The sequence below is a fragment of the Liolophura sinensis genome, chromosome 1 (genome assembly GCF_032854445.1).
Source record: "Liolophura sinensis isolate JHLJ2023 chromosome 1, CUHK_Ljap_v2, whole genome shotgun sequence".
Classification (NCBI taxonomy): Eukaryota; Metazoa; Mollusca; class Polyplacophora; order Chitonida; family Chitonidae; genus Liolophura; species Liolophura sinensis.
In genome coordinates this window covers 94834025-94857494 of record NC_088295.1, presented here as the reverse complement: position 1 = coordinate 94857494, position 23470 = coordinate 94834025, and the positions used below count along the sequence as shown (strand labels likewise).

At 40.5% G+C, this 23470-nt stretch overlaps 1 long non-coding RNA gene across 2 annotated transcripts; it reads left to right on the top strand.

Annotated features, from left to right (window-relative positions):
• Positions 1–1818: 1818 nt before the first annotated feature.
• Positions 1819–22864, top strand: LOC135481865 (uncharacterized). 2 transcript variants are annotated; one of them, XR_010446189.1, is made up of 7 exons: positions 1819–4855; positions 14166–14281; positions 15941–15990; positions 18781–18911; positions 19259–19347; positions 19965–20021; positions 20417–22864. It is a non-coding gene; the product is annotated as an uncharacterized LOC135481865 (long non-coding RNA). The 2 variants fall into 2 exon arrangements; XR_010446188.1 differs by lacking the exons at positions 1819–4855; positions 14166–14281 and adding an exon at positions 15325–15406.
• The last annotated feature ends 606 nt before the right edge of the window (positions 22865–23470 follow it).

The window sequence follows — 23470 nt, the reverse complement described above, 5'->3', positions numbered from 1 at the left end:
CCCGTCTGGTGATGTGTGAATATATTAGGCCATTTATAGTAGGCGAGTCTGGCCTCGGAGGTTTGAGATTGGCAGTGAGGTAAAGCATTACCAATCAGCGGTCTATCTGGTCCGCAAGCCCCGCCCACCGCTGCCACGACCATGGCGAGGTAGGGAGAATTTACTAACTGTCTGCTAAAAGTAGCAAGAGGTCATTACAAGCAGACAAGGTTGTCTACGGGGATAGCTGCTACCATGCTACAGAAATTAGGCCAATTTCAGGAGCGACTGAAAGAGAACTTTCGGTACGTAATACCATACAAAATGATCTTATTCGGGATGTGCTGTGTGTTTTTTTCGCGAGGCGGGAATTCTCTAAGATTTGGGCATACTGGTTGAAAATGGCCTGTACGACCACAATGCTGGCCACTGTTTTCCTCTCGTGTTGGTCGCTGGTGTATCCCTGTTACTCCTTATTATTCTGATACGACAGAAGGCCTGTCCGAGCTATTGTTTCACCGAGGTAAGAGAGTGTGATGCGCGGTTATTAGCGCTCCCGACGGCACGGGTACATTGTGTGGAGGGTAGGGGCTAGGGCTTCGGTGTAGATGAGAGTCAGACGGAGTTCTGGCCCCTCATGTGCACAGCAGACAGGCCAGATCTCCGCCCGTTGAAATCTCCCCGAGCTATAGCTCTATCCATGTTGGACAGATCCCGACAACCGGCTTACGTGAAAACAGGAGAGAAAATGGAAAAGGTGAGAGAATTCTCTTGAGGTTGAAGAAAGGCTTTTCTCTGCGGTATTCGGCAAGCGGCTGGAAGCGCATTTCTCCTCACCGGTACCGCATCTAACATCATCGCAAGTGCAATCAGAATTTATATTTGGTACTGAGATGCATTTGGTGAATTAATAGCAAAGTACAGGGAGCTTAGAAATGGCCAAATGGCAGCATGAGCTCAGCCCACACGTTTGAAGAGGTAATGTCCAGCTGAGAATTGCCTTGACGGCAATCTGCCATCCCTGTATTGCACTGGTCAGGTTCGGACACTTGCTGTTCCCAATCAGCTACTCCAGAGGGTAATATATATATATATATATATATATATATATATATATATATATATATATATATTTATGGGGGGGGAGTCCCGGCGTCAGGCCGGAAAAAACACAATCTAACGAAGGTGCCATTTTTTGCTGAACCTCTCTTGCATTACATTAATGTAATCAGTCAGTCGAAGGGTTACAACCGAAATTTTGCCATTGTATTAATATTACATATATATGTTCAAAAGACCACGGTGTCCGTAATAAATGCAGATCAGGATATTAGTTCAAAATGACCAAAGTGGCCTGATAAAACAGTTAGATCAAGATGTATGTTATTACAGATCAAAAGAGTATATCAACACAGATCAACACAGATGACTGTTGATACCTTAATCAATGTATCAGTTAATATAGACCAAAACCTTGATCAATGTATTAGTTAATGCAGACCAAAACGACTGTCGATTCCTTAATCAATGTAGGAGTTAGTACAAAGGAAAAACTACTGTTAATACCTTGATCAATGTAGGAGTTAATTGCAGACCAAAACTACTGTTAATACCTTGATCAGTGTATGAGTTAATGCAGACCAAAACTACTGTTAATACCTTGATCAATGTATGAGTTAATGCAGACCAAGATGTCAGCTGAAGTGGATCAATGTGACTATCTTGTAACTCAAACACAAAAATTTGATTGATATTCTTAGATGGAAAATTATTACGGTACCCTTTCAGCCAATATCTGATAATTCTGATTACATCACCAAAAACACTGAAAGCCACTCCTCTGTTAAAATTTTCGTTGTTGTATTATTAAGTTTTGTCATATTTATTCAAATGAATTTCAAAAATTTCTTGTTCATATTTTTTTTTCGTCATGTTTACTCGCGGAAATATAAAAAAAAGTTGCTTGTACAGTCATTAATTTTATTTTTAAAATTATTTTTATTTTTGTTACAAAAGCCTGTCTGCTTCCTCTGTGTTAAATCCACAAATACTGTATACTGTCGCTTGAACATCTGTGAACTTCCAAGGCAGATTTTGCTAGATTAGTAATTATGGAAAGTCTCGCGGTTTTACGACATGAACGGGCGAGAAATGTGGTAACCAGATTTTTGGAGTTTGAGTCTGAAGTCTCTCCAAGCTGGGATGTTCGCTACATTTGCGCAGGTGTTGTTTTCGCGGGAATTCCCCTCGCTGCTTCACTCCCTAACCACCTATGTTATTTATGGTACACACAGCGGACGATACTTGCTGCTTGGTGGATGAAGACAGGCAGACAATTGGGACCTGAAAGCTTAATTTTTTTTATGGTCACCCGTCTCTACGGAATTTAGATAATTAAACAGCATTTTGGTAGACAGCTCATTTTGACTGAAGTCATCTTTTTGTTCATATTTTGGAAGCAATATTGTTTTGCGTTAATCCAGCAAATCATTTGAATTTACCCTAATACTTCAGTGAAGAATGTTGAAGAAACTCCATATTCTCCTGCAGCTAACCCTTCTCTACACAACACTGTTATCTCTCTCTTGTTTGTGGATTATTCTGCGTGGAAAATGATCTCAGTGCAATCGTGTACAAATGGTGTAATCCTAGGCACTGCCGTATCTTCATATATAATTTATGCAGGTACTCCAGAAAAAAGTTAGGACTGCTACATGCTCACATCATCACTGAAGTCTCTCCCATGTACCTGTTGAACGCGACCTGCGCGTTGCATACACTCATCGGATTAGGGGTTAATATAGAGTTGGTTACTGGAAAATTTACTCCAGTCATTTCGACGTAAACATAGTCATATGCATACGCGACTGTTCATGGTATCATTGACGGCTAAAAGGCCACCAGGTATTTAAAGATGGTAAACATGTCGCGGCGTATGCAATCTGCGACGGTAAGCTTGCTTTCTGATTAAAACTCTGTTAACATTTTGTATAAATCCACTCTCAATGCTTTCCGACAAAATACGATTTACAGCGCTTCGACGACAAAGGCTAAATGGAAAAGGAGATAAGACATACCGGAGAGGATGGATGTGAAGGCAAGCAGGTTATCTGCCCGGGTGTTCCTCTACAGAGTAGCTCTCCAGTGCTCGCCTTGTCACAGCCATGCTGCACTTAATCTAGTGCGTTTGGATCGGCCATTGATTTTCCCATGCGCTAGTAAATGACGTCACATTCGCCATGTTTATTATGCAATCTGGATTTAGGACTAATGGCTGTTGGGAATCGATAGTAACAACGCCCTATCCGTTATATGGTCCAAAAATTAACAAACAACAAAGCTCAAAGTAAAAGTAAATATACTTAGTATGCTTCAGAAGTCACTAGCCGATAGAATGGAAGAATTTTACAGGCACCATCAAAATGCTTACGGTCACTTTGTCAACATAAAAATGTTGCCTTTTCAGAGGTATTCATAAAGTGCCTCGTAATTTTTATAATAAACGGCGAGGAAAAGGGCTGGGTTTTTGCTCCAGGGCCGTTCTCCAAGAGGCAAGCATACCTGCTCATCCTAAGATATGAATTCTAATGAGCCTGGCCGGGTTAGAGCTTAATTTCAGCTCTATCCCTCACACCCCTATATTTCACCCCCGATCGCCTTCCATGGCATTATATGTCTCTTATATATACAGGTGTATGGAATACGCACGTAACAGGAGATAAGTCACGGAGCCGAGCCGACTGTCCACAGGTCTTGGAGGGGTTCGGCCAGTCCACGGCCCTCCTCAGACGGTACTCCCGCCAGCTGGGCTATCCTGTTTAGCGGACACTGTCCCTGTCACACGCGCATTACATCAGCGCGATTACGAGCAATGGGCCAGCAGCGCTGTGTGTCGTTTTGACAGACAAACCTCCACTCTGCCAACTCGCCCTTCAATTCGCTCACTACTGCTGCCTTTACACTCCGTCACTGCCATGTCCCCATCTGAACTGTTACCGGATCATTTGACATTGCCAGTGCCGCTACACTTCGCCCCGTACTCTCCTTCCAAGCTTTACTATGAAATACACTGTTGTGTACAGCGTACTAATACACTGCTGGCTCAGGGGTTGAAGTTGGCTCGCCGGAGCAGCCACGTAATCATCCAAGGCTTGTCGGCGGCGTGAGGCGATTGTATAACTGCAGCCTAAATCAATTCAGCGACGCTGTGAGCTGAGGGAGGGAAGTCTGGCGAGGTACTTGTGTTTTGCCGTCCCTCCGTATCGGGCCGTGTGTCTGGGGACCTGTCTAGCTCCGCAGCTACACACACCATTACGTCAGTCTGGCTTACCCGCCAGTCATATCCAGGGAACTCCTCGCACTCACTGCCATTACTCCCCGACTCCATGCGTCCCGTCCCTCTCCTGTCTGCCCCGACCATTGTTTCCTTTCCGCCTCAGTAACGTTTATGCGCACCTTTGCTCGTTGTGTTCTCAGTTCGGGATTAAGGGTATGAAGGTAACTGGTGGTGGCTGATTGGCTTTGCTGTCAGACTTACCTGAGCTCCCTGGGTGACGCGACACTAGCTTACAGCCTCTGTTTTGTTCATACCTGTAGACTCACAAAATCGATGAGTGTCCACAATTGTGCGCTGTCTGGGTCAAGTGTGTTCACTAAACTATGCGCGCTGTGCTTAGTTAGAGATGGTGCCGCACCTTACCTGACAAACCTAACCTGACGGACTCGCCTCCCTGCGCAAGATAATTCACAATTTAATCCACCGGAAAACCAACTGGTTTTTCAGCTCCTCGGATTCTTTACCACGGATCATTTAGGGCACCAGATTACCTCGATTCCGTGCAATTTCAAAGAGGAGAGCTGTATAAGAAGGATTCAGGTAAAACTACACGCTTTGTGTGTATCGGTTACACAGTTTTTTTCAGCGTCGATTGCCTTCACTGATTTTTGCAACCTTCTAATCTGTAGGGTCGTTTTAACCAGATTTTCTTGAATGATTTGGTGGCAATTTATTGGATAATTACCGGTCACGTATTTGTGATGAAGACATTACAATGACGAATTCATCAATACTGGACATGTAAGGGGTGAATGATGATTACAGAAGGGATGCTACAGTAGTCATAGTTCACAGGGCAATATCGCCTGCTGTATTTTTTATTTTTATATATGTATATATATATATATAATGTGTGTAATATATTTTCGTTGAAAGTTATGTCCTGATAAGCTGATATGTGCCCGTTTACCCAGCCTAATTATGATCATGATAACACAAAGTAATGGTGATACTGAACAGAGTGATATATCCTCTTTACATCGATAAAAAAACTTATAAGAACATAACTTTAAAGAGTTTTCTTTTGTATGACATTCGCACTTGACGTTTCAGTAAGACAGACTTCCAAAAGGCTAAGGAGAATGTCGGCCGTGGACAGATCTGCCGGTAAGGAGTGTGTCCTCGCTCATGAACCCCAGTTGAACCCGGGGATTTCTATCCAAACTCTGTATATTGGTGCATACAAGCCATCTATTAAGAGGCGGGTCGGAGGTCTAAAATATTGGCTTCCAACATCCAATGTAAGCTAAGAAAAGGACAAAACCAAAATAATTTCAAATACTATAGGTTTGGATTTATTATAATCTGGACGGGCCCATTGTATCATTACACTTTGGTCAAGTGTCTATCAACTGTGGACGGGTCCATTGTATCATTACACTTTGGTCAAGTGTCTATCAACTGTGGTGTGTTTTCCAGACGTCTGCCCATTGTGGTGTATCTTGCAGACGTCTGCCCATTGTGGTGTATCTTGCAGACGTCTGCCCATTGTGGTGTATCTTGCAGACGTCTGCCCATCGTTGTGTATCTTGCAGACGTCTGCCCATTGTGGTATATCTTCCAAACGTCCTGCCCATTGTGGTGTATCTTGCAGGCGTCTGTCCATCGTGGTGTATTTTCCAAACGTCCTGTCCATTCTGGCGTATCTTACAGGCGTCTGCCCATTGTGGTGTATCTTCCAGACGTCTGCCCATTGTGGTGTATCTTGCAGGCGTCTGTCCATTGTGGTGCATCTTGCAGACGTCTGTCCACTCTGGTGCATCTTCCAGACGTCTGCCCATTGTGGCGTATCTTCCAAACGTATGCCCATTATGGTGTATCTTGCAGACGTCTGCCTATTGTGGTGCATCTTCCAAACGTCTGCCAAGTTTGGTGTATCTTGCAGACGTCTGCCCATCCTCGTATATCTTGCAGACGTCTGCATATCGTGGTGTATCTCCCAAACGTCTTCCCAGTGTGGTGTATCCTCCAAACGTCTGCCCATTGTGGTGTAACTTGCAGGCACCTGTCCATCGTGGTATATTTTTGCCGACGTCTGCCCATTCTGGCGTATCTTACAGACGTCTGCCCATTGTGGTGTATCTTACAGACGTCTGCCCATTGTGGTGTATTTTCCAGGCGTCTGCCCATTGTGATGTATCTTCCAAACGTATGCCCATTGTCGTGTATCTTTCAAACGTCTGCCCGTCGTGGTGTATCTTGCAGACGTCTGCCCAGTGTGTTATATCTTCCAAACGTCTGCCCATTGTGGTGTATCCTCTAAACGTCTGCCTATCGTGGTGTATCTCCCAAACGTCTGCCTATCGTGGTGTATCTTGCAGACGTCTGCCCATTGTGGTGTATCCGCTAAACGTCTGCCTATCGTGGTGTATCTCCCAAACGTCTGCCTATCGTGGTGTATCTTCCAAACGTCTGCCTATCGTGGTGTATCTTCCAAACGTCTGCCCATTGTGGTGTATCTTCCAGACGTCTACCCAGTGTGGTATATCTTCCAAACGTCAGCCCATTGTGGTGTATCCTTCAAAGGTCTGCTCATTGTGATGTATTTTCCAAACGTCTGTCCATCGTGGTGTATCTTCCAAGCGTCTGCCCATAGTGGTGTATCTTGCAGATGGTTATCCGTTGTGACAAACATAAATTTTTACCTCCATACCTCTACATATAGTAATATGTATCATTCAGTCTTCAGCTATAGATCGTCCTGTCGTTCAGGTCAGTAATCTCCCTTACAAACTCCCGTTCATGTACATATCGTGATGAACGATTTTCCGGCTCTTGTAACCTTAGACGACAATGCTTACTGGCTCCGATCTTAAGTTCTTTGAAAACAAGTTGTTTTCTGTTAATTATTTTCTAATTTGAGTATCATCGTGTATGTTTTGGAAGATCGGTGGTTTACCTCCGGTAGGCAGTCCGGCATCCTCCCTCCTTAAAAATGACCTCCATAGCATAATTGAAAAATGATAGAATTGTCAAAACCGAGATTTTGTTTCCGTGGCAAGCGAACCGAATGCCTTTTTGAACGTTGAAGAAGATTGAAGGCATGACAATGGACCAAAACCGGTGTATTCATTCGTGTAATGAATGGTCAGAGCAAATGTATTCTTCGATCTCTGACAGAGGCTTAGAGCATTTCTGCCTGTGCTATTATCTGTGTATTCAAGAAACTTAAAATATAGAAATTAGGAATAATTCGATTTCTGAATGGTTCCATGTGAAAATCTGTCGATATATGTTTTAAAAATTTTCATATTTTATTTGTTATTATTTATGTATTTATTTATTTCACTGTAGTCTAACCCTGTCCTCTAGAATTTTTTCATTTCTAGGCCCTATATATTGATATTCTGTAAAACAACAACGTATAAATGGACCTATATGTACAGCAGATTTGCACACTGTAAAATGTAATAAAGTAGGAAAATCTACACATACTGTTTGGCTTTTCTCTAATTTTTATTTTTAATTATGTCTTCGATTTAAAATTCCTCCCATGATGTGGCTTGCGGATTTCTCTGGTCGAAATCTACCGAATAAATCTCTACATATATGTGACATTATTTCAGTTATAAAGCTGAACTAAACATACTAAACGTAACTATATAAGCAGCTGTGTGGATGAACAGTTCATGTAACACGACGGCATTTCTTGATCGTGTCGACCGGCTTGACACTGATACAGCATCATGACTCCTCATTCATGTATATCGTATGAGATCGTCCTGTAAAACACGAAACTTGGAAACGTCCTTTAACTGGAACAATTTTCGTGATACGTGATATTTTCTGTATAGGTGAAGAAACAAAAATATGTATAGACAGTCGTTGGGCCAGATGGCACATGACATTGATGTATGGCATATATAGATCATTTAATTTTAATGTGGTTTATATCAGCATGTACAACTTTAAGGAACTCGCAAATGGTTAATGTCAGTGCAGATGTTATTTAACCACTTACTTTGTAGATTAAAGCTAGTTTACATCCACCATCTTAAGATGTATCTAAGCATATAGTAAAATGCTCAGGTAGATGAAAGTTTATACAAGACGAAGAAATAAAAATTTTCTTAATTTTTATTTTCTTTTATTTTATTTTTTTGTATTCTTTGCTATTTAACCCAATAACCTGCGTTTTGACGCACCTGTTAGGCTCTGTATAGAATATAAGGTTTGCTCCAGTACCTTGCTGTACGACACTTACCTGTATATGCGTATATGGCGGGTCAGTTTCAGTCTGTTTACGTTCGCATTTCAAGTACATGATAACCCCATTATTCAACAACTGTATGGTGCATAACAGCGTACTTTAACTGCAGAGCTTTCATGCATGACATACCTATTGTTATATGTATATAGACAGTAGATCTCATTAGACATTTCATTTGACTTTCCAGTTTGAATTACCGCTTGCGATGATGCATATATAATCCTGGAGGATACATTTCCTCTTTATTTACTCTTCTGCTCTTCCCATCTTGTTTTCACCTACGTGTATATAGTCCAATTCAGTTCCTTTGCCTACCCATCCCTGTACTTGTTCAGTTCATTTCCTTTGCCAACCTTTCTCTGTACTTGTCCAGCTCAGTTCCTTTGCCCACCTTTCTCTGTGTTTGTCCAGCTCAGTTCCTTTGCCCACCCTTCTCAGTACCTGTCCAGTTCATTTCCTATGCCTACCCCTCTCAGTACCTGTCCAGTTCAGTTCCTTTGCCTACCCCTCTCAGTACCTGTCCAGTTCATTTCCTATGCCTACCCCTCTCAGTACCTTCCAGTTCAGTTCCTTTGCCTATCCTTCTCAGTACCTGTCCAGTTTATTTCCTATGCCTACCCCTCTCAGTACCTGTCCAGTTCAGTTCCTTTGCCTATCCTTCTCAGTACTTGTCAAGTTCAGTTCCTTTGCCTACCCTTCTCAGTACCTGTCCAGTTCATTTTCTATGCCTACCCCTCTCAGTACCTGTCCAGTTCAGTTCCTTTGCCTACCCTTCTCAGTACCTGTCCAGTTCATTTCCTATGCCTACCCCTCTCAGTACCTGTCCAGTTCAGTTCCTTTGCCTATCCTTCTCAGTACTTGTCAAGTTCAGTTCCTTTGCCTACCCTTCTCAGTACCTGTCCAGTTCATTTTCTATGCCTACCCCTCTCAGTACCTGCCCAGTTCAGTTCCTTTGCCCACCCTTCCATGCATTCGTCCAGTTTAAACCCTTTATCTACCTTTCCCTGTACTTATCCAGTTTAATTCCTTTGCCTACCCTTCCGCTGTACTTGTCTGTTCTCCCAAATCCTGTGTTCTTCTGGTTTTGAATTTGCATGGAGTCCAGTTTAATTGTTCTGTTTACTGCTTTGTGTAGTTTCAAGGCGTCGCCACGGCAGTGATTCTGTCCTGTTTTAAGAAACGAGTACGGAATACAGCACTATTCCCGGCGGCCACGGACCTGCATTACATCCACAAAAAGGCCAACATATCTCTGTCACTTCGCGAGTTATTCCCTATGTCTATTTATGTCCGGTGTAGATGATTAACGCGGAGGACCTGACTGTGACACAGGCAGATGTAATATCACATCTCGCGTGTTATCCCCATGTCTAGTTATGTGCAGTGTAGATCATGAACGCCGAGGACCTGACTGTGACACAGACAGATGTAATATCACATCTCGCGTGTTATCCCCATGTCTGGTTATGTGCAGTGTAGATCATGAACGCCGAGGACCTGACTGTGACACAGGCAGATGTAATATCACATCTCGCGTGTTATCCCCATGTCTGGTTATGTGCAGTGTAGATCAGGAACGCCGAGGACCTGACTGTGACACAGGCAGATGTAATATCACATCTCGCGTGTTATCCCCATGTCTGGTTATGTGCAGTGTAGATCATGAACGCCGAGGACCTGACTGTGACACAGGCAGATGTAATATCACATCTCGCGTGTTATCCCCATGTCTAGTTATGCGCAGTGTAGATCATGAACGCCGAGGACCTGACTGTGACACAGACAGATGTAATATCACATCATCTCGCGTGTTATCCCCATGTATAGTTATGTGCAGTGTAGATCATGAACGCCCAGGACCTGACTGTGACACAGACAGATGTAATATCACATCATCTCGCATGGTATCCCCATGGTATCTAGTTATGTGCAGTTTCTGTGAGAGTATGTGGCAAATTGAGGGCAAATATAAAAATAATTAAAGGTATCTTCACATGTATTATTACAGTAAGAGCAAGTAGTATCTTCAATAATATTATACTTAAAAAGGTCTGCCCGAAGAGCGCCGAGTCCCATTCTCATTCAGCAGTGCTGGACAGATGAAAAGTTGCTAAAGTCATTATATAACGATATAAAATCACTAGACGTAGTAATAATTGGTGGGGATAGAAATTTTTGAAGTTCTTTAATTGAAGAATGGCGAATATGTTTAGGTAAATTATTCCAATCCTTAGTTGTTTTCGGGAGGAAGGATGATTTGTATATACTGAGGCGGCATCTAAATATACGTATATATTCACTATACCTTATATGTATTATTAACTTATATGTATTATACTCTGTTGATCGTCTTGGTAATAGGGACTGTAAGTAAGGCGGGGAAAGTCCATTTACTATTTTAAAAAATAGCAGAATCCTATGTTGTCTACGCTGAACATATAGTGGTGTCCAATTAAGTTCACTCAGCAGAGCTTTATCTGATGTACGTCGCATTCCACTTGTACAAAGCAAAGCTTCGGGCTGTTAAACATCTTGCAGGCTTAGGGAAAGCGCAATACTACAGTTAAAGTCATTAAACACTTCCTTGTTCATATCCTCTTCACTCTATTTATAATACCTAATTTCTCATTACATTTATTTACGAGTGATCTTATATGTTGGTCCCATTTACCATCGTGCTGTAGAATGATACCAAGGTGTTTATGGTACTGAACTCTCTTCACTTCAATACCATCTAAATACAGTTTTGGGTACATCGGGTTCTTTTGTAAGGAAACAAGTAAGTATACAGTTTTCTGTGCATTAAATGTTATCAACCATTGTTTGGCCCGTTGTGACAAGCGACCTTGATCTCGATTTATTTTATTTTCAGATGTAATAAACTCAGTCATCTGTTCGGACAGATGTATCATCGGCAAAAATATTGATATTACATTCAGTGTTCACATTTATGTCATTTACAAAAATCAGGAAAAGAAGCGGTCTTAGAACGGGGCCTTGTGGAACTCCACATTGAATAGAATATATGTCTGAATCAACTCCGTTTAAACAAACTTTAATTTTTCTGTCAGATAGATAATTCTTACTCCTTGTCAGTAATGGGTCCCCAACACCCAACTGTCTCAATTTAAACAAAAGACCTTCATGCCAGAATTTACCTGTGGCATAGACATGAAGGCTTTGCAGAAAGTGGCCTAAACCACAGTCATTCATTCATTCTTGCGACCATTCGTGTATTCATTCGCACTGTAGATGTACATCTATTAAACGTGCTCATATATTTTTCATTTCTGGTCAATGAAGATGGGAATGTATACAGGTGAATAAAACAGTTACAACGAAGTTCAAACGTTATCTTTGAAAAAGTTTTTAGTTTATACGGTTTTCATTAAAATACTCACCTTTGTGTGTATATGATATGCAGTTTATGTATGTATGGAGGTTTTGGCAAACCTGGACGTTACTTGGGACAGCCATTCTACTGTATGCATGACTCGGACATGCGGCACCTTATCGTGTAGATCTTTGTCGCCCTGTGCTTCCTATGTGTAAATTTCCAGTCGATATTTGAAAGGATTCAAAATATTCACATTCAAATACACACGAAGACATTCTATACACCAGATCTATTTCGGCCATTTCATAGAGCAATTCTCTCTTTCTTTTCCCTGTACGCCAAAGGTCCCCGACAATGGAATAAATTGCCTCACAGTCTCAAAGGATCGCGATCCATATTTGCTTATACAAAAGGGAACCTTAAATTATATTTACTTGAAATTGTGGTTTAATTCAGAAATATGTTTTTCTTATACTCTACATACAGTAGTATTTGTAGGCATATTTGTATTACTAATTTTCACCTTTGTCTCAATTCCATTAAAACAAATTTTATTAAAGTTTTAACAGGGATAGAACGAGCCCCAGGGCTTTTATTCCCGACTTTCCAACTGACATCTCATGTAAACATGTTGTAAATATCTAGTTAAATAAATCAAATCCTATTATTTTCTCGCCAACATGCATACAGTTTGTGGAGAGCATGTGTATATGAAGCATCTTAAATGCTCGTCGAGTTTGTGTTCAATCCAAGCTTCAATCTATTCAAGGATTGAGGAGAATTCTTTAAATTCAGCACAATTTACGCTTATCAAGTGATCGTAGATTAGTGAGCAATTTAATTAGAGTTATGCTAGCAGCATTTTATTCCGGTCCATAGTGCTATTAATACCGAACCATTCGAACGCCACAAAACATCTTTGAACAGGGATATAGCAAGGTCAGCAGATCTTTCGCATGCATATTAATTACACTTGACCGAGCAAATCTAGTGCACTCATACCCGTTAAGGTTCTTTTACTCTGATCTACTAGCCCTGCTGTTTTCAGCTTGGAGGTGGGGGGGTCTGTATTAAGATGCAGACCTGCAAGAATAAAATCAAAAATAGAGTAAATAACACTGCTATATTCCGAGTTTTTGTTTTGTTTTTTTTTTTCTATCTTTCTTTTGTGTTTTAAATTTTACTTGCATGTCATAATAAACGGTGTGTTGAGCGTACAGCGATACAGAAATGGCTACACGTGCCGTCGTACAGCTACACAGCCTGTTAGGTATGCACACACAGACATACCTATCCACACCTATATGTGTATCACAACTCGTGGTTATCGAAAGTTTGCTGAGTTACATCTAATATTAAGGATAATAGGCCCTAAGTTAACAACCGTTATTTCTGTGAGCTTGAAATGTTCCATATATATAGCTGTAAAGATATGTCAGTGATTTGTGGATATTATAGAACAAATAATCACCCGATTAATACATGTGAACCTAATTAAAATGTGAATGTGCCAGGTTTCAGGATCACGAAACTGAAACACAAAGTGAGTCTCCACTTCAAAATAGTTTTACTGCCAAAAATTGCGATTTACCCGAGGAATTTTTACTTCAGTACTGAAAATAGCCTTGAAGTTCAAATTATGGAGGAAGAGCACAGATTAAGGCTAAGTCCCGTTAATATCTAACATAGTCTCCTTATCCTGGTTTTTCAATACACGTTTTAAATTATTTAGTTTTACATTGAGAATTATAATCCCTGAGTGTTTTTATCATGCTGGAATTTTCTTTGTCGATTCAATCCATTTATACAAGATATACAAGAAGAACCAATATAAACTATATTTTCCCTGCATGTATATTTTTATGTATATACTTTGTTTTGTATATTTTCATATAAAAGTATTTGTGCGAAAATGTATTTATTTTATATTTTGTGATTAAATAGCCAACAAGGAATTTATAGAGTCCTGACAAGTGAAGTTACAAGTTTGACAAATTTGAGATATGATGATCCGTCGAGATTAGATCAGCACGGAAGTGCCCGATAGCGTGGCTGCCCGCTAAAGAAGGCTGACATACATACAACATTTACTGTAATATACTATTATCCCAATGACAACGAAAGTTCGAAACTGTGCTTGGAATATTTAGGTAGCAATATAGCAATATAGAAATTGCTATGTTTTCTTTTTTTATTATTATTATTATTATATTGTTGGTGTATACTATGTACAGGTTGTGTAGTGGTTAAATTTTCTTTTCCTTTTGTGTTTTAAAAATTCAAGATATCTTTTCTCTTTGCAGTTACTATAGCCACCTGTCCAGAAAAACACTTCATGCACACGATGAAGAGGTGTGGCAGATGGGGAGCTCGCGCAGCTGTCGTCACCCTGACCCCTTACACGAAACTGTTCGTTAGGGTAAGGGAGATTGAGAAGAGGCTTCAGCCCAGTCACTTCTTCAGTTTTCGTCGTAGAGTTATAGGCCCTATGCGTGAAATGGAAAAAAAAAAAAAAAAAAAAAAGACAGGGAAAAGAAAATCACGCCCAATCGTAAAAAGAAAACCTGAAAATTATATATTTAGCGCCTACGTTTTGCTTTCAAAAATATTTTCGTCATAAATTGCACCATCCCCCCCACCCCCACCCCCTTTAGAGCATGGTATGACTATATATAGGTCTTGTACAGAGTGTGACAGTGTGTAGTAGGTCTGTGTAGGTCCCCGGCGTCCTCACCCTATGTCTGCACTTTGACCTCTGACATAAGGTCATCTAGGCTCTTAGCAAGTGGCGGTCAATCCATGTTTAATTCTACATGTGGGCTATAGGTCTAATAACGAGAGTGTGGCGGATGTGTTTTATTAGATATTCATAAGGCATCGGATTCTCCTCTGTTCGCCTTGTTGGCAGGATATTGCTTCTATTGTTCGGGCAGTGATTTTATTTCTATTGTTCGGGCAGTGATTTTATATAGGCCCATTGGGCATTAAATAGACGAAATTAAACTAGGCCTACTGTTAAAAATGACTTTTACAAGTTGCACTGTCAAACACATAGATTATGTATAAAATACTGTTTTATTTATTTATTGACTTATTTATTTATTTATTTCATTGGTGTTTTACGCCGTGCTCAAGAATATTTCACTTAAGTAGGCCATACAATTACATCTAAGTCGGCGGCCAGCATCATGTTGGGGGGAAAAATTAAGAAATAAAACATCCACATTGATTGAACCTACCATGGGTAATTAGCAAACACCCAATTTGAAAGTTTTTAATATTTTTGAAAAAACTACATAGCTGGCCCGTGTGACAAATGTTTTCTAAATTGTAATTCAGGTAGGCGTAGGCCTATTATTCTCCAACTCAGATGTTATGTTGCGATAACATTTTAGCGCGTAAATTGGAAATCCCGTGGGATCTCGCTCCCACGTGACCACCGTGGGGAAGTCCGACAATTATGAGAAAAAGGGCAACGGAGCTTGTTGCTTCTATAAATTAAGATACTAAAACAGCAGAGAGTTTACTTCCACCAAATTGTTTGGTATGTTCAACGCGATTATATGTCTAGGGCGAAGCATATATTTCCATTATTTGTCGTGGTCACGACAGCCAATGATGAGTGTCCGTATCAAAATTTTGGCAGACAACTTTGCTCACTGGACGCTGGTGACATCCCATCGTCTGCTAAAGTTGCCCAACTTTCCTTTACTGTCATTGTCTGCAAGCATGTGGTCAGAAAATGGACAAAGTTTGGAATAAATTAATGTCAGTGCCATTTTGTATCTACAGTTTCTGTAGTCCGAGTTAAGAAAAAAATGTGCAAAATATTGTGGCACACATAGATGTGCTAAAACGCGAAAGTTTATTGTAGAAACATAGTTAAGTAACTTGTGAAAGGGTTGTAGTGCGAAACCAGTGACTTTAGTTTATCTATACCTTTGCTTTTTCGTTTCTCTATCCAGGAAATAGTGGGTTTGGTAGATCTTTTTGCCTTAGTGATCATAGATTTTATAATGTATTAAGGTATTTATTAGGGTGTTGAGTTAATGGTTTTGTTAACTTTTTCTACTTTCAGGACCATTATGGATGTCCTGAAGGTCCCAGAAATTTGTATGATACAATTAGGTAAGTCTTAAGCTTTCTAAATGTGTAAAATTGGAACATTGTGTTTCTTATTTCCTAAGCAAGATTGCATGTATATGTTAACTATTACACCCTGGTCACTTTTATATAAATGTTTGATGAAAAAAACTAATAATAAAAATTCAAAATAAAATTTGATTTGTTTAATTTGTATGATTTTTAGTGGCCTTTGACTTACCAGGTATTTAACATAAATTCGCCAAATAAAAATTTTTGCCCCTACATCATCCGTGATTCTCGACTTGGCTGATCAAGCAGGTCAAATCACATTAAAAGTTGAAAAGGTGTCTAAGATTTAGATTGACATCAGTAGGAAATATGGATTATTTGATGGAAAAGTAATGAATTTGAATCGAACATGAAACGAACATGAATTTTATTTTGTTAAATAAGAAATAGTTAAGTATTCATATGCAAATGGTAAGGTTATTCAAGTGATGAAGGGTGGAGATCAGGCCAGCTGCAGGGTGATGTTACATTCATTTATATGTAAATTTTGTGTTGAGAAGAAACAAAATAAAGTATTTTAGCTTTTGTTTTCTGTGTCACTTCCATCAAAGTCAACACAGTTTAAATTAAATTACCTGAGTGACAATAATTAGAGGCAGTCAGGGCTATTACTGATCTGAAGAAAATGGATGTACATTTATGGATACTGTTGTTAAGGTAGGAATGGTTAATGGCTGTGTAGTGTGGAGAGGAGAGTTCAAAGCTGCTGATCAAAACCAGTTTTATATCTTTGTACAAAATGCAGCATACTTGAGGTGAAGTATGTCTGTGTTTTGTACAAAATAGAAAAGCTTTAATCAGTCCAGGACTTCTTGTGGCCAATTCAAGTAATCTAAAATCTCCGGGCTGTAGTCTGTCACTTGCTTCAGGGGACATACCATTAACACATGTAATTCGTTTATTGGAGGTGTTAATTGTTATCCTTGACATAAAAGAGCTGTAGTTTATTGAAGCAATTTGTCAAAGCTAACCATGGATAAAATTGGGCAGTTTGATTTATGTCCAGTGGTGAAAGAGCTTTACAGCCCATTAATTGTGGTGTTCTTTGGTTCAGCTATCTTGGCCAGGCTGTCAGGTTGAGGAAAGGGGTAGATGACTGTATTCAGGGTCAGGAAGGGCTTGTGGAGGGGAGGAGGAGAGAATTAAAAAACACCTGTTTAAGTGGACAACCCAGTCTACACAGCTCCGGCCAGTCCCCTGGGCCAGGGCTGTAGACCAGGGATCCTAACCTTGCATTCATGTAGTCAGTCTAGGCTTAATTACAAAGCAGAATAGTTCAGTGCTCAGGGGAGGGGTAGCTTAATAACTTTCTGCTTTAGCACATCCAGCAAGAGGTAATCCAGTGAGAAGTGGCCCTACAGGTCACTGTCAAGTGGACAGAGCCTGCCTGCAGTGTTAGTCATGCTAACCAGTCTGTTTCACCATTAGTACCTTCTAACACAAGCCATATAATTACCCTGTCCTCCTATGCTATTAATGACTCCAGTAACTTTATTACTATCTAGAAAGTGAATAAAATAGTAATTGTGGCCTTTCAAGATTTCTGGATAGTGTTCACTTTTAGAACACACAGTGTTATTCATTGGCACTGTAGTGTAGAACAGTGGAACGGCTGGCATGGTACGTGTATAAATACATGTATGCATGAAGAGCAGAGAGAATAGATGCTCATTATTCACCTCTCATGGATGTGGAAGGTGTCAGAGGTTATTAAGTACACAGCTGTGATGGTCCAACTGGGGAAATCAGTAGATGTGTGTCTAATGTTAATATCAATCTCTGATTACAGTGCCTAGCTGGACTTGACCACATGGAACAATAACCAGTCTAGTCTGTACTAGTGTTCTGTTGTGTCTGGCTTATACATGTATATTAAGTGGCTCGATTACATACGTGATTGTAGATTTTATTCTATTTTAGTTTACACATCAACAGACAACTTTTTAGTAATATTTACAAATAATGGTCTGGTCATGTCTGGTCATAGACTTTATATCCTTGGGAATGGTGGAAGACCCCACTCTGATAAATAAAGCTTGCGCTCTCATTCCTATGTTATAAATTTTCTGAGGATAGGCTGGCACATGGGCTTCCCACTGATTAAGCCAGGCTTTTAAAACCTATGGTTAACATTTGAGCATTTTTATTGAGAGAGGCAAACTTAACCCTTGTTTATCATCACCAGAGTAAAATATGTGCTAATAAACAATATTGTAGGCTTCAAAGGACATTTCAAGTCTGTCATTGATTTAAAATATTATCTGAATGTGCAAAACTGTGGTGAAAATTATGCTTATTTATTTATTTAATAACTTGTGAACTTTTCACTAATGCAGCCAAAGTCAGCTGTGTAGGTAAAGATGATTAGCGTGGCAGCACTAAACTACTGCCCTTTGCCTGTACAAACCTCCCAACTTAAAGCCACATCCGACCTAGAGATAATGAAAACTATAGTTTAAGAATCTGTTTGTGTTGAATTAACATTGAAATTACTCTTGCTCAGTGATGTCAATTGCATGATGTGAATGTAAGAAGGCTAATTAGTTAATCAGCTCTGGCCCTAAGACATTTGACTGGCTTGATGCAGCAGCTGGCCACTGCCATCAGCTTGTCATATAGCTAGTATAAAATCCCAAATTCAATTAGTCTGCAGCTTTATCCTTTGCCACAAGCTTTCTCTTATAGTCGCCAGTCAAGGTAATATGTTATATCTGTCTGATAACTGGACCCTCTTATAGCTTATATTTCATTTCTCTGTGATAGGCTGGAGGCTTGCGACAGGACGGATTATACAGACTGCCTATTGAAGGTGAAATGGAAGTGGTTGGCAGTCGGGTCATCTCCACTGGGATTATTCATCTTGTGATAGTGCAGCATGCGCTCAACTCCCTGAGGTGATACAACAGCTTAGCTCTGCTTTATGACTACTCATTAGTAGCCTATCACATGGTGCCCTACTTAAAACCATCCCAGCATTGTACATACATATAGCAGTTTTCTCTTCCTATTCTATTGTAGGGTAATAACAGTGTGTTTTTTGTTTAGTGTGTCTGGTTAGAATCAGATGATTTGTCCAGCATATTGTCAGCACCAGCTCCACTTTGGCTGTATCTAAACAAGCTTTACCATCAAGTCTTTATCGGTACACTTCTGTCCCTTTTCTGTGTAAGTACGTTTAACCAAGATTCTCTAGCCTGGTGGACAGAACTTGTAGCTCTGATACCAGATTTTCCTTTTACAGAGTTTTCATCATATCTCCCAGAAGATCTGTCAATGAGAAGAGACAGTGATATGTGCCAACTTTAGTCCATGATGATAGTTGTTGTCCAGGTATGTACCTGTAGGGAAGGACACCCGTGTTGTCCAGGTATGTACCTGTAGGGAAGGACACCCGTGTTGTCCAGGTATGTACGTGTAGTGAAGGACACCTGTGTTGTCCATGTATGTACCTGTAGGGAAGGACACCCGTGTTGTCCAGGTATATATGTGTAGTGAAGGACACCTGTGTTGTCCAGGTATGTACGTGTAGTCAAGGACACCTGTGTTGTCCAGGTATGTATGTGTAGGACACCTGTGCACACATGGACTATTAAATTTCACTTCCGTCAGCAATAAAAAATGTTTTGGTATGTATTTGTTTTTAACAATTGTAGTGTGAGAAATAATAAATCCAGTTAATTTTTAGAAATACATGTATCAATTCTGTGTAAAAGCTAGACTCATATATACATTTAACCATACACTGCTAATGTAAAGACTTGCTAGATTGCTCCATTTTCCAGTATTCTCAGTATCATTTTAAGGCTGCTGTTACCTGTTTTGAGGTGGCAGAAGGGAGAGAATGAGAACTGAATTGAAATTTTCTATGTAGAATAGAGTTGTCTCCTGGAAGTTTATTGCTAGAGTAGAATTGTTGTAGTCCTAATTCCTTGCTGTATGGGTTGTAGGTTGTCCAGTAGACAGACTGGTGAATGATGGAGGCAATGTATATGTGATGAACAGAGGTAATCTCCATAAAAGTTTTACTCTGCAAAATTCCAAAGTTTTTTGTGATTGTAAATGCACTGTTTCATGTTCATATAAGTACTATTGACTGAAGCTGTAAATACAAACTTTGTAAACTTGTAATGATTATGCTGCATTTGAAGTTATGACCATGGGTGTAACCTCTTGGCCTTATTATTTACTATATTTTATTGGTAATGTACACATATACCAGACTTCTCATTCATATTAACCAATGTAATAAGCTTAATGGTTTTATCAACAATGTTGCATTGGGAGTGGGTTGGTGAATGAGAGGATGTGAGTATTCTGATGTGTCTGTGATTTAGGTGATCTAATGACCACTGTGCTTATAGGCCCTCACTCATTGGCTGCTGACTCCTGTTGTTTTCAGTTGCTAACTGGCCGTTTTGTGAACTGCCTTGACCACAGTAGAAGTCTAGCCTGATCCGAGTATGCTCTTTCTGAAGAAGGCTGTGGATTGTTGGTGAGGGCCATAGTGCTTCATGTATGAGCTACTGCAGATCAGAGCAGCAGTCCCAGGGGCTGTGTCTTTGCCAAGTGGGTCTAGGGTGGCCAGTTTGTGATTCAGGGCTGGGTATCCTCTACCAGTCAGCCTGCACAGAGTGGCCAGTCTGTAATTGTGGACTGGACTTGAGAACTTTACCACAACCTAGATATACATCTGTAAGAGAATATAGAGGCCTGTGTGGAAATGTGATTCTGATGACAGACTGAAGGGGCTAGCTTCCTCCACCAGGTGAGTGTTTCCCAGGTCCTACTGCATGGATGTGTTAACCTGTACTCACAACACTCAGATTACAGTATCGTGGTAACATGGGTATAGTTTGCTGATACATTTTAAGATTATACGTTTAAGCCAGGATACTTGTAGTAGCTTGTATTTTTCTCTCTTGCTTGCTTGCACACTTGTGGCATTTTATTGTTTTGTGCATGTACTTAGTTTGATAAATTAAAGATCGAACAAATATCCGTACGGTCTTTTGCTTTGTTCTTTTAAAATATTCATCTGTAATATAGGGGATAAAGATTGACAGAAAATTCAGTGTTGGAGAGAAGGGTTGATTAACTGTGTGCGTTATTAGAAGCTTTCACATCTGGCAGAAGTACATCCCCCTGAGGAGCCCCTGGTCAGGACACAGTCTGAGTGTCAGTAGTGCTCTCCCTCAGGTCAGCTATTCTTGCTGGTCAGTGCTGGTCAGCCCTGCCTTGTGGTCAGTTTGGAGGTCACTCAGGGTCGGTCATCTTCTGGCTGGCTGGCTGGCTGGCTGGCTGTCTGGGCAGGAGGTTGACACAAGGGAGAGTCCATAAGGAGAGCTGTCTAGGGGGAGCAACATGCAGGCAGTGCACACAACCTGGGTGACTAGGCCCACTACACTGGGATACCACCCAGGGGCTGTAATGCCCAGTCGGACAGGGACAAGTACTGATATTCTCCAACCCAGACAGGTTTGCAGCAGATAAATCTATTATTGCTGTTACGCCTTTGACACAGTTGCCAAGGAAAGATAAGTAGAGGCGGGTCATTGGTGTGGTCACTCAATTAGTCCAGAATCAGCTACGCTTGCCAAGACTCCTTCCCATCAATGACCATAGCCCAGCATCCCTGCCATGTAGCCAAGTCAGGGGGATAATATAAGAGCGTCTATTAGGTGTGAGGCCTTGCCTTGTTGAGGCTTATCAGAGAAAGGAGAGTTAGTACATGCATTAGGCTGATGTGTCCACTACACTTCCTGTTAACTTTATTTTTAGGCAAGTCAAAGTGAAAAAAGTACTCCATTCTAGTCAGTGACTTCTGATAGGTAGAGGAGAAAAGAGCGTGGCTCATCTGTCAAGAAGACTGGCACATGCTCTAGACATTTCACTTCTCCTGCCCTTTGGCAACTTAAACACTTTAGATAGGTATAAAAACAACTATTGCTCAACATTCATCATAATACAGAACTATTTTTAGACATTTGCATAAAGCTTGTTTCAACACTGTCTACAGAGAATGATATTTATAGAATTTCTGTTAGATAGAAGGTAACTCTGTTGTGTGTTTTTCCTGTTTTTACTGCCTTCTTTCCTCATTCCCAATTTATCACAGTATTTGTTTTGTGTGTTAACTGATTTCTTTTCTTTTTTTCGTTCAAGTTAACTTAGCAGGTATGAATAAATTCTTCAGAGTTTTTGTGAGTGTAACAAAGTATGTAAACAAGTTTTGTAGGAAATTAGCATATATGTATCCTGTGTTCTGTAAAACTTCTTTGAATTGCAGGTACAAATGTAAGCAGGCGTGATTATTTAAAGCACTGATGAGTTATGTCTACCTTTTTGTGCAGAAAACCCGATAAGGGGTCATTGTGAAGACGGAGCAGTAGTATGCTTATTAATCCATATAATACACGAGTGTACATCTGACAAACGACAGGTTCATTTCAGAGTTACACCACTTATGTATTGTGTTAAACTAATTGGTGGAATACAAGGTCTCTAATCAACATGAGTAACCTAGACTTACTTAATATTCACGTAAATGTGGATACATGTGGGCTGTGTTAAGTGTGACCATGGGCTGGTGTAAGGGAGTCCAGGTGTACTGTTGGCTATATTCAGTCTGGTGGGGGATGGGGGTTAGAGAGAGGAGCTGAGGGGCCCACACTATAGTATCTATACCAGTCTACCGTCCAACATGGATAAGTCTTCAGGGGAACCCAGCCAGCCAGCCAGCCAGCCAGCCTTCTGACAAGTGTGGGAAAGTTGTGTCCTATATTTTTTTTCTTTTCCCAGACATCAACATATAACAGGGGGTAAATGTGAGAAGCTGCCTGAAGGGAGTTCCTTCTGTTTACTTGCTTTTCTGAGAGCTTTCATACCAGCCCAGCCAAGGGAGCATGCCATGTAGCCCTGTGCTCTGCCATGTATATTACCTGAACACTTAACTAGGTGTCATCAGTAGATCTATTTTAATTACTTGTTTGCTTGTCTTTGTAGCACCTTTGATTTACATAATGAGTATGACTTAATAAGCTCTTTACAGGTCCAGTTATATCCATATACATGTAGAGAGGACTTTCCTAAGAAAGTTTCTAGCAGTTGTCTATGTTTGTGAGTGTGTAGTGTATTTGACTGAGCCATCAAGTAGCCGTCACATCAGCCATAGACAGGTAGATAAATATGTAGGCCCATCGGCAACTTTCTTAGAGCTGCCAGGTATGTACTGTGTTATATGGAACAACATAAGCCATTCCCATATTTGCGGGTAAAATCAACTGTGGAGATTGTGACAGGGCTAAGTTGTGTTAGATAGAGACAGTTGAGCTGGCAGTCTCTTGGTCTGTGTACCTCTGTCAAACTGATTGGAGCTCACAGACTCACGCCATGGATGTCAGCCTCACTCTCGACTTGCTGCCAAATCCCTAATGCTTGCCTGCTGCTTCAGCAG